This window comes from Manis pentadactyla, chromosome 2, assembly GCF_030020395.1.
Source record: "Manis pentadactyla isolate mManPen7 chromosome 2, mManPen7.hap1, whole genome shotgun sequence".
NCBI classification, from domain to species: Eukaryota; Metazoa; Chordata; class Mammalia; order Pholidota; family Manidae; genus Manis; species Manis pentadactyla.
The window spans coordinates 70,001,022-70,022,837 of record NC_080020.1 but is presented as its reverse complement, the minus strand read 5'-3'; the positions used below and the strand labels follow the sequence as shown (position 1 = coordinate 70,022,837).

The window sequence follows — 21,816 nt, the reverse complement described above, 5'->3', positions numbered from 1 at the left end:
TACTTCTGCACAAGCTGTTGCAAGTCACATAATACCCTGATTTATTGTCTTTCTACATTCGAATCCAGCTCCAACTTGATGCACAGGTAAAGTTCTATGTTTTCTAGGAAGCCGTTGCTAACACCCAAGCCAAATGGATCTCACTCTCCACAGGACTTTGTAATATACATCCCCTGTCCATGTCCAGTTCTTTTGACACTAGAACTTTGGCCATGTCATGTGGCTATACCAATGGCTTATATATCTCATAAATGTCTATATAAATGTCCCTCCCACTAAACTATAAACCCTATTGAGACCAGAGACTGAATCTCACATACCCACAATATCTGGCAGGATGCCCTGAAGAAAGAAGGGATTCAGTAAATTGCAATGCGCTGGTATTTTTACATGGGCAGAAACTAGGTGTTCACCTCAGTTAATGGTCCATATATTTGGTAAATGGGAGATAGGTCATAAAGAGATAGCACTCTGTCTCCATCATAGAACTAATAAAAGTTTAGGAAGTATACAGATCACAAACCTGTGAGTTCAGAGGACTTGGGAAAGATCCTTAACTTCTGAGCCTCCATTTCTAATTTGAAAAATGAAGTGGTTTATACCTCATGATCCCAAAAGGTCTTTCAGGATTTCTTGTTTAAAACCACAGTTTATTGAATACTGTTATGAGCCAGATACTGAACTAAGCACTATAGATATCCTTTTATTTAATTCCTATAAGACTACTTAGTGAGGTAAAGCAGTATTATTCCTATTTTCACAGATAAGGAAACTAAGAAATAGGAAGATTTAGTAATGGTATTACTAAATAGGAAGATTTGTCCAAGGGTATTACAGGAGAATGTGGGAGGCCCTAGAGCTTGGGCCTCCATGGCAGTAGAGGGTTCTTGGCTATGCTCAGGATGTAAATCAAACATGCTCCAGGTACAGTATTAGGCAGATTTATTAAGAGGAAAAATGCAGATTATATAGCAAAGTGAAGTTGACTACTTCATAGGCAGAGTACATCTCCCCAACCCCCTTAGCTAGCTCCTTTATAGGAAGTATAAAAGGTATGGAAAACAGGGGGCAGAATCTCCCAGATGATTCTTAGAAGATGGGGTCTTTCCCTTATTAGGTCTCTTCCAGGGGTTGTCATGACAACTGTAAACTGTCATGGTGCTGATGGGCATGATTTTTACGAAGTGCATGAGATTCTAATGAAGTCAGAGGTTTATTCCCAGTAAAACTGGGAGCCATCAGGGCTTGGCCTAGTTCCTCCTGGTGTGTTCCCCAACTTGTCTGTCAGTTTCAAGCCCCTCTGCCAGCTCAGCCCAGCGTTCCCAGGTCCAGCTGGTCGAGCTAGCTCAGACTTTCTTTCTGTGTCACCCTGCCATTGCCTTCCTGATCTCAAAGGTACTCAGCTAGTAAGCAGCAGAATATAATTGGATTGAATCATCCTGTCCTACTGCAAAGCTTAGATTTTAATCATGATGCTGTTATGCCTCATTTCTACACTCTTCCTTTTTTCAGAGAGTCTATGACTGAGAAACATTAGATGTTTTACCCAGAACTTCACTTTCAGGAACTGGTAGAAGTAGGCCTGGATTCCAATACCAGCTCTCTTTCTTGTAATATGCTTCAGATATCTATTATACCAAAGAATATTTAGATCTGGGTTGTTCTAGCCTATTTCTATGAGTATATTAGTGCTAAATATAATCCAACAATGAGTATAGTTGATTGTGTTGGTTGAATAAATAAATGAGTTTATTGTCTAGTTTAAAAAAGTTTTCCAAAGTACATTTATGCTTCACCAGTTTGAAGTAGAAGTCAGCGAAAAGGCAAGTACCTACACATGTAGAGTCATGTTGTACACCAAAAACTAATATAATGCTATATGTCAATTATATCTAAAAAAAGAAACAACATACACTCCAAAAATGTTTTCCTTGGTTTATTTTACTATGTTAAAAATTAGCAAGCAATTACCCATGAATGTGGGAATGTGGAGGGGAACATTTTCTAACACACAGTTCTTTGAATTTAGAGACCCATGATAGTCCATAGACTAATGTAACTAGAAAAGTTTTCCCTGTTTTTTAAAAAAATACATCTTTAAAAATTGACTACAGAAACATTAAACCTAACAAAACTATGGAAGATGTGGCTATTGTGTTTGGTGATTTGATGATACAAGACTTCAACCAAGCTTAGTTATTACTCAATGATTATTAAAAATGTTCTAGCTATGGTGTACAAAATCATCCATGTGTATTGATCACGAAGAAAACACGTGGGAACAATTCTAATGCATAATAGCAAATGCTAGGACACTTCAGAGATGGGAAAGGTCACTTCTGAGAGTGGTATCATTCCCCCGCTACTAATAATCTTTCTCTCCTTGACAGTTAATACTGACACAGGGGGACTATTTTCACCTTCTAGAAATTTCCACTTTCTCGGCAAATGTTGACAACTTATTACCTGGTTACTACTTTGCTGACATAGGGAGGAAAAATGCTTTTTCTTGTACTTTTCTAAGCTCTCTGTTGGAACCCCTGTAGCAAAGGATTCATTCACTAAAGAAAACTTTGTACATTTATTTATTGTAAGTTTCATGTGACATGGGAGCCTTCATAAGGAAATGAAGACCTGAAGATGCTAATCCTGAGTGCATTTATGCTAAGTTTGATGAAGAGTGGAAAGTTGTGGGAAAATGTGAAAGGACAAAAAGGGGTGTGAACTTCTGTGGAAAATTGGGGGAAATAACAAAGGCTGTTCATTTGGATTCTTCTCAGCGTCTTGGAGATAAGGCTGTACCTTTCCTCCAGGTACAGGGAGGGCACTCCTCACCTAGGTTTTTGTGGCCTGCTTCACGGGAAGGTCAGAGAGTACTTCCTACTTACGCCATTTCTCAAATTCAGTATGCCATAGGTCACATTTTGGGATAGTGTGTCCTGAACCCACCCAGTATTTAAAACCAATAGCTGTTAATTAAGGAAACCACAATTAGTTTCATAATAAAATGGCAAAAAAAAAAGATGAGTATCCCATAAAGATTACAGTAACATATTGTGGGAATACACCGGGTACCAGGGTGGTAGTTTAATGTACTATATGAACCAAACTTTGTAAGGCAGTCTATTGAGAAAAGTAGAAGGATATAAATTATATTCATTAGATCAACGAGGAATAATCATAGTTCACATCATCACTATCTCCAAGGAAGAACAAACAGCTCCCTGCCCTAAATTCAAATTATGAATTGTCCCAGAGTGCACTTTTCCTCAGAGAAGGCCTGCCCTTGAAATGCATGAAGGATCACCGTGGATGCCCACCTGCAGGAGTCTGTAATCTACTTTAGGAAACAAAGTCAAGAGAGGAATTGTAGGGCCTAACAGGACCATCCTTGACTATGGTGTGTCCCTTGAATAAGCTCCCTGAAATGGTATTGCAGAGGGTGCTCTGTGAAGGTTGGGTGCCACTCAACCTTTTAGGCCTTCTTGTGTCTCAGGTCTGAAGTCAGTAAGGGAAGCATTAACAGGATGAAGGCCTCCTGAGAGCCCTGTGAGAAAGAAACAATATTGGAGGGAGGGTTCTGCACTAGAAGCATGACAATGGCAGTGATCTAATTATCATCCCAAACCAAGATATTCCTAGATGAACTCTGGGGTTTTCCACAGCCAGACGAAAGGATAAAGCTGGCATTTGTCCCAGTAGACCAGGGCTTCTTTTAAGTCTCCTCAGCAATTACATTCCACAGACCCTGAGGAAACTTGAGTAATAGCAAAAATCAGACTTTCTCATGGCTTCAAATGTCAAGGAGTTGCCTGTACAGTTAAAGTGATCATTTGCAACTTGGTGTGTGTTTACAAGTATACACAACATATGTCTTTGTAAGTGTGGCTGGAGAAAATTCACCAACGTTTCTAGTTGAGTTCTGAAGACACAGGAACTTCTCTGTATTCTAATAACATATGTATATGCCAAGGAACATTCTTTTTATTAATAATTGTAAGAAAACACAGTTCTGCTCACTAACGTACTTGCCAAATGTTGATACATGCACAAATTTTCTTTTCACCCATATAAACAGATGAAGCAAAAGATCAGTAGGTGAGGGTAGGCCTAATTCAGCCAACAGTGGCAGCTTGCCCTTACCCTCTTCCATTTGGCCAAGGCTATGCCTCTACACTGCACACTTCATAGGACAGAACCTCTTTTTTAATGGAAAAGAATGTTGTTGTTTTTTCAGAATCTGGATAAAGGCTCAAAGACCCAAATGAATTTTAGGTCTATCCTGAATAAAATCTAGAGACCCACAGTGAAAATGCTGTTGCCCATACTATGTAAATACAGAGAATGGCTGGAGTAAGCAGTAAACAAACTGGTTCACTTATGGATAAAGCCAGGGCTGGTTAGCGATAATCACAGTCTCTGCGCAATGCTTTGTCCTTCAACAGAGCAATCTCTAACTTTACGTAATAGCCCTTTGAGGCAAACTGGCACAATGTCATAATCCCCCTCTTAAAGATAAGAGAACTGAGTCAAGAGATTAGCTTCTTTATTTGAGGCCACCCAGACATCAAGCAGAGATGTTTTTCTGCCTCTTATGCCAAATACAGCAGGGACTACTAGCCCCTACTAGCCCCTGCAGCTGTATTGTTTTATTACTTTATTACCCATGTTGCTTTATTACTGGGGACAGGTTTTCTACAGGCTTTGCACTTAGTAGTTTCAGGGGATGGAACTAGGACTGCCCATCCACCCTCAAGTAAGAGGTGTAGGTTGCTCAGGCATCTTGGACTCATTGTCTAGTGAAATCTCTCAGATCAGAAGGAAACCCCAGAGACGTTGCTGTAGATGTTGCTGCCACATCAAATATGTTGAAATACAGTAAATACTCAGTTACTATATACGGGCTGTTACATTAATAAAACTACTACATGACTGAATCTCCTAGAGGAAACTTCAGGATGTCATGTACAAAGTGGGCTCTTCAGTGAGTGTTAGGGTGAGGCTCAAGGGCACTATGCTTCTGATGAGCTTGGCGAAGAGTAACCCAAAACTTTGGGCCACCCACCATACCTCCACCTAAGTGACAGGAAATGGGGCTGGGGAACAGACTTGCCTTGTATAAAACTTAGGTATCTGTCTTGGCTCAAAAGGAATTTTGCCTCAGATTTCCCCAAACCTAGAGGCACATATCCCTTCCCGAGAGCAAACTCACACAAATACAGAAATAAACATGTAATACAGGGTGCACCTTAAATACTACTGTTAAGGACAGTCTTCTTAGCCTCTAAGCACTTACAGTATTGGTAGCTGAATATACCATGCTTTGTGTACAATGGGTAATAAAGTTCTGCCAATCAAAAGTTCAGATTCATAGTCAAAATGAGCAAACAGTAATTTTTATTATTATCATGATCATGATAATAGCAAATAGCATTGCTTAGGGACTGTGTGTAAAATTGCAGTATTTCCAGAATCTCTTGCCTGGCCTTAGTTCATCTCCATATCAATAGGTGATTACAACATGGGGTGGGGGGCAAGTGAGCCCATGGACCCAGGTGGGGACTTTTGGCAGCCAGGTCATGAGAGACATGGGCGAGCAGAAGTAAATGACTGCTTGTAAGCAATAAATGGGTTTCTCCCACTTTATTTCTTCCTTTGACTGATTTCAGTTTCAAATGTTTATTTGCCCTGGGCTGGGAACATATCTTCTGCCTGGAGTTACAGGGGCTTACCATAAATTAGATTTTAGGGTAACCACTGTATCTCATTTAATCCTCACAACAAGCCTACAAAACATGATCATTCCTCATTCACTGAAGCAAAATCTTGGATTGAGGAATTTGTCTAAAGTCACTCAGCCATTAAGAGGATGAGACAAGATTCCAGCCCAGGTCTGTTTGCCTCTAGCATCTATGATACTATGGAAAAAAGACTCAGATCGAAATACTTGTTTAGTCATGCACATATGTATGTGTGTATATGGATGGTGGGCATGAGAATTCCAGACATAGACTCAGGTATGCTAACATGTAGCTTTGTTTCTCTATCACTGATCTTAGCCTATTTCCACTGCCTGTAGAAAACTGCACTCTGCTAATTTGAAGCTCATATTCTTTTGAGTAATTCTCCCTTAATGCAGGATTGCTCTTTTTTCTCTTTTCCCATCCCCTTTTCTGTCTAGGGGTGAGATAGTGGAGAGAGAAGAAGAATATACATGCAAACGTATCATTTAGACATCCCGTGGAAATGGAGGCCTTGGTCTTCTATCATCCCTGTCCTTGCTGGCCTTGAAGTAGAACCCAGTCTGGCCCTGCTGGCCTCTGTTGTTGTTGCTCACAGTGCAGACACTGCAGATGCCATGACCACCCATTCGGTATCCTCCTCATTCTACTGAGGCCGCATATGGGCACTAACCAGCTCTCCCTCTGAGGTACACGTCATTTGGTTTCCCCCATGGTGATGACTGCGTGCTGTAGTGCCTCCTCTACCCATACCCAGGCATTCTGCATCCTCTTCATCTACCCCAGGCTCCTCTGGGTCCCTGGCTACTCCTGGCCGCCTTGGTGGTCCTCTTGAAAACTGTACGTACTCTCCCCCTTGTGCGGGATGAGGCTCCCCTCAGTGCCACCCAGCTGGATCCTCTTTCTTCTGTTGTATCTGTTGCCTTATGGGATGTGACATTTCTCTGAAAGGCTTGGAGTCCCCTCTGGCTGTCCTCTGAGAATTGAAGCAGACTGCCCACATTCTCCATCTCCAGTCTTCCTAAGTCTTTAGGGGGTTCTAGTGCCCTCTCTCAGAGACCCAGATGAAATGCAGGCACTAATGAGTGCTCCCTTTGAGCCTCTCCCTCCTTCAAGCTAGTGAAATGTTTATCTCCCATCTTAGTGGTGAGGAAACGAGCTGTGTTACTCATGGGCTCTGGCTCCTTCAGGCTCTAAGTCTTATGAAATTTAAAACTTAATCTTTTCTGGTATGTGTTGGCTTTCAAGATGATTTTATTTATCTTAGCCTTCAGAAAAACTATTGACTTCTTTAATTTACTTCTTTAGTCTGTGTCCTGCCTCTTTCTGAGGCAATATTCCCCCTCAACCTACTGGTTGATCTGGGCAAACTAGAGAAATGCAATAAAGAAAAGCCTCAGACATCATCTCAAAATAGTAACTCATAAAATTTCTGTACAGAGATATGTATGAGTGTGAACAGTAATTCTTTGTAATTGTCTCAACTTCAACTTTCCCTATAAATATGTGTCTTGTACTCACTTTTCAACAATATTCAGGAATATTACCTGTTAAAGAAATGGAACTAATATGTAAGGGGATGCTATACTTTCATGATTTGCAGTAACACATTCCTTAGCAGAAAAGCAATTAAGATGTGTGAAAAGCACTGTATTGTGTATGTGTGTGAACAACTCATCAGGCTACCTTTTGGCACATGCAGCGTAATTGCTTTTTCTGCTAACAGCCGTGCAAAAGGGAGCTGTAAAATTTTACCCACTGGGCGGGTTCATTCCAATCTCATTGTATTCCAATCATTGACATTTTCAGCTGAATCATGTATCACAAATTCATCCACATGTTCTTCACTAACTAATTAAAACCAATCTGATATTGGACTGTGCTAGGCTCTGGAACACAAGTACCTGAGTCTCGGCTGTATGACATGTCTTTGAAAACCAGATGTTCTTGGTGTCAGAGGCCATGCCTCGGCTGCATGGTGCAGGTCCTGGATGCCACACGGGAAAGCTCTCCTCTGTTGTGAGATCACACAGAGCCCAGGAGTGGAGCAAGCCTGAGAGGGGAACAAGGCAAATTGCAGCTGCACTGGCTCCAGCTGCCATCTGCACAGACGTTTTAGCAGATACAGAGAACAGCACAAGCACATTTTTGTAAAAACAAAACCAAACCAAAGAAGCACAAACTCATACAAATACCTGCATGCATATATATTTGCATGAGTTCAGAGAAAGGTCTAGAAAAACACACCAAAATGTTACCAGTAATTACTGTCAGAGGATAGGGGTACAGAAGGGCAGCAAGGGAGACTTCTGCTTTCTGTTTATATACAACTCTATGCTGTTATGATTTTTGACCCATAAGTACAGTCTACATTGTCATTTTTTAAAAATTGTTTTTATGAAGGAGAACATCAAAGCCAGCACTATAAGGGGACAGGTCATGTCAGAAGGGTAAGTTGGGAGGTGTTTCCTTCCTTCTAATTCAGTCAGCTATGGGAACCCCTGTTGTAGAAGCCTTTGTATACCTTCTGAGTATGCAAAAGGAGCAAAGGAGGAACATGAGCTTTTTACTCTCAAGATGGAACAAAAGGGTACAGAAGAAGCTTTTGGGTACACTGGAGAAGGAGGTTGAAATATGCAGGCAACACCCTGACTCTTCACCAATGTGTGCCTCCCAAAGCTGAGATAATAGACTCAGCATGTAAGTCACATCTTGATTCTGTCTCAACAGTATCTGTGCCCAGTTGCCCAGAAACCTAGTATATAAATGAAATGAAGGATGCGTGGCAAGCCCAGTTCAGTTGGGACACAGCCCTGGCACACCTCCCGCTGGCATGTGCCACTCCTGGAATGCCAGGCCACTACACCCTCAAACTAACTTCTGGCTGAACTGGGGGTGTCCTGGCCCCAGCCCAGAAGACTCTTCGGTCCTGGTTTTCACACTTGAAATTCTGGTTCAGGAGCAAAAGCCAAAAAATGCAACCTACCCTGAGCAACAGCCAGGATGTTGATGCTGCCAGGCAATTTCTGGCTCACTGGACCACCGCCTCTTACTTTCTGGAGCAAGAGGTTACACCAAAGACCAACCTCCTATGATTCAGGCCTTGCTGACAAGTCACTGATCTGGCCAGATTTCTTCCTTTGCTCGAGTTACTACTTGGTAAAGAATTGCACACTTTGCAAAGTGTAATAATTATCTTACAATAGCAAGATATGACAGAAATACATGTGGCATTTATTTTAAATGATGGCCTTGGCAAGTAAAAGAGTTTTAGGAGGGATGGGATTTTATTTTTAGTACCCTATCTACTTTAATGAGTTTAAGACTTCATATAAGTTACTACTGACATGTGGCTCATTTCTATCATCACTGTAATTCTAGTGTGGTGGTGTTCTTTTTCTATACAGAAGTATCAAATGCATAGGACTTAAAATGCTGTGAAAAGCTATATGGGAGAATAGTTTGTAATCTATACGGAAAAGTTGACTATCACTTGAAATAAATATGATTATGGTACCCCTTAATACAATGGGGTATACTAATGATAAGAAAAATCTAAGAATATTGAAGAATACGTAGTGAAGGATTCTATGATTACAATAATAAAGATTATCTCAAAGCCTTGCTTTGGATCTGGAAACAAAGTACTAAACTTGCATTTTGTTTCGATATACTCTATTCATGCCATTTTACTTTTAATTGGCAAATTCACTTTTAAAAATAAATTTGTGTTTTCATTTACTTTTCGTTTTTTTCTAAAAATCAAGAGTCACAGAAAAGTTAACTGGCTAAAGTTCGCCCAATAAATACTCAATAGAGACAAACTCCAACCATCTGACAAACCAAGTACACATTTTATTTGACCAGCCTGCCTTCAAGGCTGTCATTTCCAGACAATTATGTTTTATTGTTACTCTTCTTAATGCCATTTCAGAACCTCAACTTTTTTTTTCCTCCTCACTTACCTGTTATCACTGAGCTTTTTATATTGTACCAGAACTGCTCAACAGAAGGTAGAAAAAATACATAGAACCCTGGAAAGCATAAATAGTTTAACAGCCAAGTACCCACAAAAATTCTCATAGGTGCTTGGACAGGCGCAACATGAAAGAACAAGAATCTGTTTACAATTCCATTGACTTTATCTTAACAGTGAGAGCATAGAGTTTAAACCTTAAATCTGGGACTGTAAGAGGATAACAACTGAATTTTTACATCTTCTCAATTTCATCAGTTTATATTTCAGCTCTGAAAATGTGCTGAATCTTTGTACTTACTCTAAGAGATTTGCATTCTTACCGAGCATACTGACTATAAGAATGATGAATGCTGATGAGTAAGAAAAACTAAATTCCCTCTACTTGTTCCAACTTCGACCTTGGAGAAGACAGAGAGTTTTCTTTTAGGCATTGTTTATGGTTCCTGTGTTCAGATGAAGCAAGCTAGTACATCTGTCGGGGAAAAATTCACATTTCTCAGGAGATCGAGCATTAATGCCAGCCAACATCCTATCAAAGAATATGAATATATACATGTCATATATTTGAAACTCTTAAGGTTTTGTTTCTGGTATTTAAAGCTTCAGTTCATATGCTTGTTGACATATGAGACTCTTCCTTTTTGGAAGTCCAAACAGATTGAAAAACAAATTGTGAAATCACATGACACTCAGAAATATTGCCTCACTCTTCCCTCTGCCCTCCTCATACTCCTCCCACTTTCTGTCTCAAAGGATTTCCTAACATCTGAGAGCATCATCAGTGTAAATAAACTGACATTTAAAAAGATGAAGAGATGTTTTTTAAAACTTCCAAAGTATTTCCTCTTAAAAATCATATATGGAATGAATTTACCACTGAAAATTAATCTCAGATATGCTTGTATGTTATTCCATCTCAAAAACAGTTGAAATGAACACTGTTGTTTTGTGTTAAATCAATATTGAGGTCGCCTTCCTTTTATTTTATGTATCTTTTACAGTATTTGAGTAAGTAGGGAACAGAAGAAAGTTAGGAGTGCTGGTTCTAGTAATTTAAAAATCACAGTAGAAAGGTCACAGTGTTCTCAGTTCCAGTTGCCTTTCCAAGGACAGTGAGCTTAAGTCCACTCTCATTGAAGGATGCATCAACACCGGGCAGGTCCAACAACAGCTTCTTTTGATAGCCCAATACTGGAGAATTTCAGAATACATGAGCTGTATTATAGTCAATAGATGTAGCCCAAAGAGAATCCTAGTTCTCACTGAGTTTTGACATTTTATTCAACAAACAATTATTTATTAGTATATTGTTGGTACTGCTATATTATTGTTATTATTATTATTATCCACTTTGGTCATTGTTGCATTTCCAGTAGAGAGATGAGTACTTGATACCTAAAAGGCAATCAATAAGCCTTTATTGAATGAATGAATGATGACCAATTAATCAAGAAATAAGAATTTCTACTTAAAGAAGAGTAATTTTGCCCTTGTTTTACTGTGTAAAAGCAGCACCTGATAGTTAGCTATATTTATTTTCTTTTAGCCCCTTCTTCACTAAAACTTTACTTTTCTTCTGTCTCTTCTAAGAGTCAGTGATGTTAGACACCCAGCTTCAAGCTAATTTTCCTCCTATTTGTGGATGTCATCCATATATATGGCTTTTCTGCCAGTGTAAGCTTTCCAAAGGTTCTTGTTGGACTGTGGGAGCTTGAAAGCTCCTTATTGTTGAAGGGATGAGAGGACTGACATTCATTGTGTCTCATTTGGTGACTGAAATGTGTGACACTGAACAAGGCCTTTATCCTCCATTTATCCATCTAGAAAATGAGAACAACAATGGTCACTAGTCTGGTATGGAAGCGATTGCCAAGGACTTTGTGATCCACACAGGGAAGGTGACATTTTAGTTGCTGCATATTACAAATGTTTCCCGTTGATTAATTGGATGTTTAGGTACTGGAGTACTTTCAGAGATGTTAAGGAAAACAAAACAACAGGGATTGGCTTATAAGTTTTGAATAGTATTTACATGCTTCTTTAGGTGTATTAACCTGACACTGAATCTACATTCACAAATCAAAGACTGTTTAGTCCAGGGCTCCTTACTGAGGGTATGTCTGTACTCCCCTGGGGAAACTTTAAGTCTCCATAGGCCCTAGCCCCACCTTATTTTCCCTTGGTTTAGAACCAAGGATCCAGACCAATCTTTCTTTTTTAATGAACTAGGACATGGAGGGCCAGCTGGTGAATGTAACATCAAGACTAAATCCTTATCCTCTGACATATGATGGTTTTTTATTCCTGTGCAATATGAGGTCTCTAATCTATTAGTGTGTATTGATATATGTTAAACATGTTAACTTTCTAGATACAACTTTCAGTAACCCCTAAAAGTTTAATTATCTGTACTGCTTTGCAGTTCATATTTTCTGCCTTTCCATGTCTTATCTAACCTAATCTCCTGAGATTCATCTTGTTTGAAATAGACTCAACCCCTTATAAGCTTTCAAAGGGCACTAAACCTTTATTAGAGCTTTATCAAATCAGTATGGACCTGAATTAAAGAAAATGCAGAATGTTCTTTCCCTAGATTGTGAACTCTTGGAAATAGAAGTCAATATACTCATCGTCTTTAGAACAAAATAGCAAATATAAGTTTATGCACCACACAATGTGTTAGACCAGGGGCTTTCATATTTTAGTAAGCATCAGAATCAACTGGAGGGCTTCTTAAAGTACACATTATTGGGCCCCACCCCCGGAGTTTCTGATTTAGCTGGTCTGAGGTGGGACAGAATATTTACATTTCAAACAAGTTCCCAAGTGATGTCATTCTTCTGCATGGTTTCTATTTGAGTAAATAGGTTTCATTATTCTCATTTTCAAAATACTCACACAGCTTGTAAGTGGGAGAGGCAAGACTGGAATCTCATCTCTTGAACCCTAGTGCCGTGGTCTTTGCCTTACTCTCTCCTTATCTTGGAATTCCTCTTATATACATCATAAGCTTTCAAGAAGTGCATACAGGAGATAGTTGAATTTCCAGAATGGATATAGATTGCTCAGGTTAAATTATAATCTTGGGCAGATTGCTTAACCTCCCTCCACCATGCTCAATTTTCCCATCTGTAAATTGGGAATTAATATTTATATGCACTGTACACTGTAGTTGGCATCCTCAAATTTGATCTATCCATCTTCCATTGTATAGTAGGCAGTGTGGTTTAGAGAACTGCCCTAGCTGCAGGAATAAATTCTAATTCATCCAAATCAATCAAAATAATTCTAATTATCTTGGGTTCAGGAAGATGAGTTAATTATACCATAGTAATTCTCCTCCCCTATCTCTATTCCCAGTGGCTCCTGTTTCAGCGATAAGCAGCTGACTGAAGTTAGGGATAAGGAGGAGAAGGCCATTTTTCATCTTTTTCATTATTTGTGGGGGCATTCTCTCACCTTTGCTAGATATATATAAGGAAGCATGTTCCCTACTGATGGCCAGCACTACTGAGGGAAATTGGTGTTAGAAAGAATCCAGCACAGCATGTCAGGACAGCGTCAGGACCTTGGGGCCTTGGGATACTGTGAGCCAACAAGGGCCCTTATTGTTTTAATCAGTTGGAGGGATTTTTAAAATATAACTTATAGTCAAATACTCTTACTGATACCCTATCTTAAAGGATTACTGTAAGAATTAAATGAGGTAATGCATACAAAGTCTTGGTATTAATAATGATGTAACAAATACAAGCTTAATATAATTATCAGAGAAGTCCCTAGGTCCCAATAAAAAAATTAATTATTGGTAGTTAGATCCTGGTCTCCTTTCAAATTTTCCTTCTTTCCTAAGAGCAGAAGTGACCTTAAGTGCCATTGTCAGTTCCTGACCAAAAGTTCCCTTGGAAGTGTTTTCACGAGCAGGATAGAGAAGCTATGATGGAGAACTTGGCTATAACAGGAAAAGATTTTCTTAGATTTATAGAATCACAGAACAGTGGATACAGTTAACTTCAGTAAAAAGATTCACAAAATAGGTAAACGGGTATTGATACCTTGTCATAGCTGAAGACACTAGGGCTCAGGTTAAGTGACTTGGCTCCAGTCTCAGGAAAGATGGGTCTCATCCAGACCTGGTGCTCATATTACTTGTAGTGGACGTCTGTTCTTTGGCTCTCCAGCATGCCACCCTTTCCTGGAGGGCACTGCCCTCCACTAGACGAAACATGTGATCCTTTCAGGGCTGCCAACAAATACGTAGTTCCTTTTTCACTAGGCTGAAACAAAATGGTTGTTTCTTCAATAATAATGTTTATAATCATCAATCCACTCCCAAGCATATTAAAATTCAAGTTTTAAAAAAGAGCTAGAAAGGATAAGTAGAGGACACATGATTTTTAATCAATAATGATTCCATTACGATATTTTTTCACGGTCTGGAATATCCTGGCCATTTTATTAGACAAAAAATTTCATAAGAACTGGCTAGGGAGAGAGGGAATAGATCCATTTGAAATTTAAAAGTATGATTTGGGGAGTAAATTTTAAAGGGATGTCACCAGAACATGCCCTGGACTCTGGTGTGTGTGCATGTATGCGTGCGTGTGTGTGTGTGTGTGTGTGTGTGTGTGTGTGTGTCTGTGTCTTGGTGGTGATGTCATTGCCTCATTCTTGGCACTCAGTCAGTACTCAAGAAAACCAGATTGAAAATTTGGAATCTGTGTTTCAGTGGATTGAAACTGACCTCTAGTCACTAAGGAAAAATCAAAACAAAACACACAAGAATTTAGAGAATATATTTTCCTGCCAAAAATAATTTTTCCTTGATGTTATTGCTTAGTTGGGACAATACTCCAATGGAAAAAATAGATAGATTGGTCAAGAGTTCAATATAATTTTCTGTGACACTTGACCTAAAGTGACATAATAAAAAATTAATGACAGGAAATTGTATCCTTTCCTGTGGATGTATGTGACTATTTGTCACATGCAGAATATTTAAGAGAAAAAGTAGAAAAGGTATTTTAATGGTATTTTGTTTTAATTTGAATGTTAATTCTCAAGCTTATTTATTTACTCAATAAATAGTTATGCTAGTTATTCTTATAGGCACTTGGGATATACCAGTGAACAAAACAAAAACAGTAATAAAATTATGCGTGGAAATATTGTTTGGTTTTGGGGACCCCTCGTGTGATCTGATTTACTTGCTTGCTGTATTTGCCGTCATAGTTCTTGGCTAAACAACTTGCCTCGATTTTGAAAGCTTCGGTTAGGGTCTAACTTCCTGCCCTTTGTTAAGCCAAATGATATAAGTGAGGGAAACGAGGGAAGCAGAGAAGTTAAATGGATCTTTGTAGAAACCGGGATGGACTCTGCAATAATTTGGAGGAAACGGAGTAGAAAAGTGTCATTCAAGTAGGAAGAATCTATGTGCAAGGAAATGTTGGGATTTCTATAGAAAGGGGAGCTCTGAGGGAAACTGGCCAAGGTTGAAACAAGTTACTAGTTATCATTGTGGTGTACTACAAATAGCTCTGCAGTACCTAAGAAAACGTCAATAAAATCTCCATCTCTTTCCATTATTTGTCACAGGGATTTTCTTCCTCCTTATATCTCCTCCTACTTCTCCTCTTCTTCCTTTTCGCCTTCCTCTTATTTTTTTTTACTTGAAGTATAGTTGATACACAGTATTATGTTGATTTCAAGTATACAACACAGTGATTCAACAGTGACACACGTTATTAAATCCTCACTCTACTAATGCAGTTACCATCTGTCAACATAGGAAGACGTTACAGAATCATTGGCTGTAGTCTCCATGCTGCCCTTGCATCCCTGTGACCAACTTATATTATGATTGAGATTCTGTGCTCCTTTATTGCCCTCACCCTGAACCCCTTTGCCATGGTAACCACCAGTCCCTTCTCAGTGTCTAGGAGTGCTATTTTGTTCACTTTGTCTTGGTTTGGGTTTAGATTCCACATTATAAGTGAAATCATATGGCATTTGTCTTTATCCCCCTGGCTTATTTCACTTAGCATAGTACTCTCTACGTCCCTCCATGTTGTTGCAGGTGCCTCTTTTTTTTATGTCAAACATGTAGAGAATATCCTTAGGGCAGGGGGCAAAACAATGTGGGTTTAATTAAACTGGAGGCCATTAGTTTGACGTATGTCTAATGCCTTAGCAGCCTACATAAGCAAACCAAAGTTTGTAATGCCTCAAGATTAAGAAATGGAAACCTAAGGACCACAAACAGCCAATAGGTTTTCCCAAATAATGTAAGCACTTAAGTTACAGCCAATCAAATGGTTTCCTTGCATTGTTTTCACTGTTTTCTAAAAAAAATCTTGCCCCTAGCTCCTGTGGGTGGAGTGCTTCTGACCACTTCTGGTTTGGCACTGTCCAATTTGATTTGACTTTTATTCAGATAAACTCTAAAATTTTTAATATGCCTCTGTTTATAACACTAGTTATAGTGGGGTTAGGTATAATTTTTTAAAACATTCAATATTATAATTTTATATTTGGGAAAAAAATATTGTTCTCATAAACTAGACATTGTAAGTAAACTAGACAGTATTTTCTTGACAAGGATTTTCAACTGGAGGCTGATTTAAGGTTTTTATAATTGTCAAAAGAAGAGCATGAAAGTGGTTTAGGGAAGCTGAGACACACTGCACCATGGAATTCTAGTATTAAACTTCAGAACACCTGGAAAACTGGTGGCCTTATCAGGTGCAACCTGAGTAAATAGCAGTAGAAATAGTAATGGTAATGACAATAAGCAAAGTTGCAGTAGTGATGGCTTCTACTTCCAAGCAGTCTACTTGGGCCAAGTACCATTCTAGAGGTAACTTCATTGAATTCTCACACTTCTTCTGTGAGGTGGGTAAATTACTTCCTCAGTGTTATGCAGATTTGTAGCCATTCTTTGACACATCCCTTGGACTACCAGAAGAATAATAGATTTTCTATTGTTAGGGTTTCTGGCCCATTCTGAGGAGGACAAAAAGCCTTTACTTTTAGAGGGGGTTCTCAGGACTTCTACTGTTGACCTGGTCTCAGATGGGCCTCCTTGTTTCCAGAAATTCCCTGGTTAAGAGCCCACATATGTCCTGAGGCACCGTAGACTCTCTTGCTCCACCAAGGATCAGAAAACTTTTATTTCAAATATTCATTCCAGAATAAAACAAATAACTAGGTGCTGTCATCTTGCAAATACACCAAAACATGACAGTGAGGTGACTTCTTTCCCTCCCTCCTCGGCTTGCTTTCATTCTTTCTTCCTTTCTCTCTCTCTCTCGTTCTCTTTTTCTTCCCTCCTCTCTCTTTCCCTCCCTCCCTTTCTTCTGTGTATCTATTCAACGGACAAGTACTGGTGGGCTCCTTTGTACCAAGGCCTAATGATAGATGCTGGGACGGTGTGATTGTGATGTACTAAGAAACATATATTTTGGTCTTCTCCTATTCCTGGCTCAGAGCTCCTAAAGCCCTTGGAATTTCTTGATGGGGGTGACTGGAGCATCTTCTGTTATTCATTATAAGCCCTTCCCAGTTAGACCTGAGCTTATGCTAAGGAGGTGGTTACTGGAGAATGGGGCTACCAGAAGAACCAACCCTGAGTTCAGAGGGTTGGAACTTGCATCCCCAACCCTCTCCACATTTGGGGAGGTGAAAGAGACTGGAGATTGAGTTGATCCCCAAGAGGCAATGATTTAATCAATCTCACCTATGTAATGGAGTCTCCATAAAACTCTAAGCTATGGAATTCAAAGAACTTCCAGGTTGTGAACACATCACAGTGCTGGGAGAGTGGTGCATTCGGAGAGGCACGCTCCCTTGCCCCAAACCTACCCTGTATGCTTCTTCCGTCTGGGTGTTTCTGAGTTGTATCCTTTATAATAAACCAGTAAACAGAAGTAAAGTGTTTTTCTGCACTCTGTGACCATTCCAGCTAATTATTACACCTGAGGAGGGGATGGTGGAAAAGCTCAATTTATACCCAGTCGGTCAGAAATACAAGTGACAATACGGGTCTTATGATTGGCATCTGAAGTAGGGGGGCAAGCCTGTGGGATTGAGCCCTTAAGTCTGAGATTCTTTGCTAGTTCAGGTCATTTGTATCAGAACTGAGTTAAATCATAGAATACTCAGCATGTGCTGAGAGTTGAAGAATTCCTGGGTGTGGAAAAACCCGCACATCTGGTGTCAGGAGTATCCTATGAGTAGAGAGGAAAACAACAGTTTTCCTTTAGTTGATGTTCCTTTTAAGGGTGTATAAGACCTCTACCTCTAGAGGGGAGAACATAATTTCTGTACAGTGCAGAGTATAAGCACCATGAGGTCAGGAGCTGCACAGTCTTGTTTGCCATGTATCCTGTGCACCTGCCCAGCATAATACATGGCAATGAACATGTGCTCAAAAAATACGTTGAATGAATGAATACCAGTCTAGCATTGCTTCACTGATGAGAGGGTACTCCTGAAGCTTCATCTGGTTAATGCCACCCTTCAGGCTGCCCAAGTTGCCCTCCCTCAGGAAAAACAGAACGAGTGTACATTCAGATCTTGAGAGTGGTCATCCAGAATATATACCCATGAAAAAGTAAGGCTATTCAGGTTAAGTAATGACACACTTGGTTCACAAATAACACATGTTCATTTCCATGTTGCTAAAGACTCCGTGCTATGAAACGAAACACTTGTAATTTAATATGTAATGTTCTCAGACTCTGAGGCCAAACCACCTCAAGTTGTGAACGTCTTGGCTCTGAAGAGCCAGTCAGGGTCAGGGCAGGGCAGTAGTTGGCCTGATGCCCTTCCAGAATAAACCAAACAGCTACAGGAAGTGGTTTCCGTGATTCAGTAGGTGGCACACTTCCTTTTGAGTCAGAACTGAATCATGGCCGTGAGAGGCAAAAAAGACCCATTTCTTTATCCTAGTTTTTCCCTATTCCCAATAGTAAATTTGTCACAGTTTGTCATATGATATATCCTGTTTAGTTTAATGTGTTTAACCAAAAGGAAAAGAAAAAAAAATAGCAAATCAACTATGAGGAGGCAAGAAGGGAGTGGGAAACACGGCAAACTGAAATGAATCCAAGCATCATTGTTTCATCAGAGAGCCATATTCACCCAGGAGATTGAAAGAAAAGCCATAATCAGATTTCACTGGGGTTATTAAGGTCCCTGGTTCTCTTGACTTGAATCTGACCCATTTCCAGTGGAAGCAATTAGATCACACTTATATAAACTGTGTTGCTTTAAATGGCCCTGCTCTCCTCGCTCCCTGACCCTGGCTTACTCCCCGCCTCGTCTGCTGGAAGGCTGCTCTGGTGCTGTCCCAGGCATGGCCCTAGTTCAGCCATGGGTGAAATGATCCTGTTCTGAATGTACTGAATGCTGCTGGCAATGCTGTAAATTGTTTTGAGGCTTAAGGAAAAGCCCCATGGATATCAACAAGTCATAAAAACAGACATATTTTCCCCCCATCCTTTTCCCAGTGTGTCTTTTATTCTTCAATATAGTTCTGGGAATGGAAACATATTTATCCATATTTTCATCTGCCTAATAAGATTTTACTTTGAGTTCTTTGCTTCCTTCTACTTCAATTTGTTCAGATTGGTTCATGATTTAGAATTAAGATTCAGAGACTCACATTATACATACATCCTGTATTTGTAATCACTCTTAGAAGACTGACAACCAGCCTAGAATCAGAAATCTTACTGCCATGTTAATATTCCACAGTTCCTTCTGCAAACTATTCCAACAAAGAATACAAGATTCAAAGACACATAGACCTGGTTCAGATTCAAGCTCAAGAAAAAACTGTAGAACTGTGTGACCTTGGGTAAGTCTCAACCTCTCTGGGCCATAGTTTTCTCAGTCTGTAAAATGGGATTCTAGCATAAGGACACTATTACTGTGAGAAAACTAAATATAGCTTTTACATAGTGCCTCGGACAGCTCCTAGCTCGTATTTGGTATTTAAAATAAACTTGTGCCCTTTCTCTTTATTTACAATACCTTTCTATTGGGAGGTAAGAACAGCACTTGGACACAGCTGCATGAGCACACTAGGTCTCGTCCTTCTCTCAGATGTCAGTCCCGTCCAGCTCCGTTAGCGTTTTCATCAACAGCGCCCGCAGCACATGTGATCCCAAATGGCATCCTTCATGGAGTGGTGGAGCAGCCCAGCCAGGAAGCAGCCTTTAAAGCCAAAGCCAGCTCTTCTGTACAGGACAGCTGTGTCTGATAGATGACAGCCAAGTGTGAAGGGAGTCCTTATCTGACACACTGAAGGCAGCACCTAGAGGAAGGGCAGGGAAGAGAACCATCAAGAGCACTGACAGGCCAGACAGAGCGGCTGTGAGAACCGAGGTCACATAGGGCAGCGACAGCTGGCAGACAGGCAGAAATGTGAACGCACTGTTAGATTTGAAAAACTGTTCTGCAACATCCATCCTCCCATAACCCTGTGATGCCTCCATAGCCCTTCAGGTCCTCCCAGATAGCTATACACAGAGGGTGATGGCTTTCAGAGAAGAGTAGTGGTCCCCTTCTCCACCCCCAAAATTAAGGTCGAAAACATCATCTTGTACTTACCTGTCTTAGAGCCATTACTTCGTATCTTGTGGTTGCCTGGTACCTGTCTCTTCCACTAGACTGTGAGCCCCTAAAGGCAAGGAATGTGTTTTATCCTTTAACCAACCCTTACCTGTAGCTCAGTGCCTAATCCATAACAGGTGCTCAACCAATGTTTGCTAACAGGAAAGAAATACAAGAAGTTGAAGCCAGAAAGACTGTGAGAAAATTTGAAACAGGGATTGATGGCCTCTGAGGCCCAGGTCCCCTAGGAGCACCGGCTGGATAGCTTGTTTTGAAGCAAGGAGTCAGAAGTCAGAAGAACTCCTAGTGTGACAATATGGGGAAAAGAAGGTGGAAACCGTTTTGAAAATTGCACTTGTGGGCAGTCCAAGCCGGACACAGGATTTCTGGAGGTCTGGGCATTGTCTGAGTGGCGTGTTGATTGTGTGTCTGCTGGAGGCTTCTGGTTAAACAGCTACCGGAGTGCGATGACTCAGCAGCGGGAGGATGGAACACTCCTAGGCTGCCTCCTGCTCTAAGTGACAAATCCCGTCGCCCTGGGTGTCTGTGGCGGTCTCTGATATGACACTTGATAACTCCTTTCTTGCCAGCCCATCAGCTGGGATGCCCAGTCACCCAGTGGTAATCTGGAGGCAGATGAGTTGCTTGACTGGCAAAATTTTATGCCTAAAGTGTAGAGGCACCTCTGCAAAATGGACTTAACAATGGGTTCCATTTCTGAAATTTAGAAACTGCTTTAACATTTTTATTTTATCTTCCTACTAAGAACTTTTGATTGTCTTTAGGATAAAGTCAAAATTTGATATCCTGGCAATTGAGGTCCTGCAGAAACTGATAAATGAGGACCTTCTCAGTACCGTAGTTTCTAACTATTGATGACGGGGTTCTTGTTCACAAAGCCGAAGAATGAGCTTCACAAACACTCAAGGTAGGAGAGCAAGGTACAGGATTTTATTTAGAGATAAAGTGAGAGGACAGAGCTTCCGGCTCACTCCAGGAGGGGACAAGAGAGGCCGTGGTTGGCTTGTTGTCTAGGGGTTTTATGTGCCGTTGAGGATTTTCAGGAATGAGGGTAAAGGGTTAGGGGTGCAGACTTGTTGAGTGGTCCCAGAATGCTCATTCTTGGTGAGTAACAGAAGAAATTTTCTGCTCTGATTCTTTCTCAAGATAATCAGTTTCCCTCTGGGAGCTTGTCAATTAAGACTGCCTACCCTGCCCCGAAGGTGGGCTGGGTTGTTGCCTGTTTGCTGAAGTAAGTTAAGAATCTTCTTAACTTCTTGGGCTGTTTATAGTTGGGCTTGCTTACTAAATTAGTCTTTTTCCTAGGTTGCAGATTACTTGGTTAGGATCAGAGAAGGAAATATAGCACATAGGTACATTTAAAATAAGCTGGGCCTTTTAGCAGGCTAAGGTAAATTTTACAGTGTCATGATTTAAATTGATACAGTGAAGTCACGGGTTATGCTGAGACACTTTTCT

The 21,816-nt window shown here is 40.3% G+C and overlaps 1 long non-coding RNA gene across 4 annotated transcripts; it reads right to left on the bottom strand.

Moving 5' to 3' along the window:
- Positions 1-440: 440 nt before the first annotated feature.
- On the bottom strand, positions 441-20,763 carry LOC118932348 (uncharacterized). 4 transcript variants are annotated; one of them, XR_008994206.1, is made up of 5 exons: positions 20,335-20,763; positions 19,756-20,038; positions 13,776-13,997; positions 7,646-7,794; positions 441-3,748 (listed from the first exon to the last, which is right to left on the bottom strand). It is a non-coding gene; the product is annotated as an uncharacterized LOC118932348 (long non-coding RNA). The 4 variants fall into 4 exon arrangements; XR_005032727.2 differs by lacking the exon at positions 441-3,748 and adding an exon at positions 6,810-7,111 and having other exon boundaries at positions 13,776-13,963; XR_005032728.2 differs by lacking the exon at positions 441-3,748 and adding an exon at positions 6,810-7,111 and having other exon boundaries at positions 20,335-20,761.
- Positions 20,764-21,816: the final 1,053 nt, after the last annotated feature.